This window comes from Trichechus manatus, unplaced genomic scaffold, assembly GCF_000243295.1.
Source record: "Trichechus manatus latirostris isolate Lorelei unplaced genomic scaffold, TriManLat1.0 scaffold00440, whole genome shotgun sequence".
Classification (NCBI taxonomy): Eukaryota; Metazoa; Chordata; class Mammalia; order Sirenia; family Trichechidae; genus Trichechus; species Trichechus manatus.
Genome location: NW_004444376.1, coordinates 201,495 through 202,743, shown reverse-complemented (window position 1 = coordinate 202,743; position 1,249 = coordinate 201,495).

Genomic DNA, 1,249 nt, shown 5'->3' with positions numbered 1-1,249 from the left:
CCTATGAGCAGCTGATATTTGACAAACGCTGAAGGTCCGTTACATGGGGAAGATACAGTCTCTTTAACAAATGGTGCTGGCATAACTGGATATCCATCTACAAAAAACTGAAACAAGACCTATACATCACACTATTCACAAAAACTAACTCAAAATGGATCAAAGGCTTTAATATAAAATCGAAAAAGATAAAAATCATGGAAGAAAAAATAGAGATAATGCTAGGAACCCCAACACGTGGCATAAACAGAATACAAACCATAAGTAACAATGTACAAACACCAGAAGTGAAACTAGATAACCGGTAGTTCCTAAAAATCAAAAGCTTATGCTCATCAAAAGACTTTACCAAAGAGTCAAAAGATACCCTACAGACTGGGAAGAAGGTTTTAGCTACATCAAATCCGATCAGTGTCTAATATCTAAACTCTTCAAGATACTGCAAAACCTCAAAAACAAAAAAACAAACAACTCAATTAAAAAATTGGCAAAGGATACGAACAGGCAGTTCACCAAAGAAGACATTCAGGTAGCTAACAGACACATGAGGAAATGCTCAGGGTCATTAGCCATTACAGAAATGCAAATCAAAACTACAATGAAATACCATCTCACCTCAACAAGGCTAGCATTAATCCAAAAAACACAAAATAATATATGTTGGCGGGGTCGTGGAGAGATAAACACTTATATGCTGTTGGTGAGAATGTGAAATGGTACAACCACTATGGATATCTATATGGCGCTTCCTAAAAAGCTAGAAATAGAAGTACCATACGATCCAACAATCTCTCTCCTTGGAATATATCCTAGAGAAGTAAGAGTCGTCACACTAGTAGATATATGCACAATTATGTTCATGGCAGCACTGTTCATGATAGCGAAAAGATGGAAACAACCTTGGTGCCTATCAACAGATGAATGGATAAAGAATTATGGTATATTCACACAATGGAATACTAGGTAACGATAAAGAACAACGATAAAGCCAAGAAACATAAAGTGGAGGAATCTGGAAGGCATTAAGCTGAGTGAATTTAGTCAGTCACAGAAGGACAAATACTGTATAAGAATATTATTATAGGAACTCAAGAAAAGGTTTACACGCAGAAGAAAACATTCTTTGATGGTTACAAGGGTGGGGAGGGAGGGAAAGAGGTATTGACTGACTAGATAGTAGACAAGAGTTATCTTAGGTGAAGGGAAGGACAGCACACACTACAGGGGAAGTCAGCACAACTGGACTAAA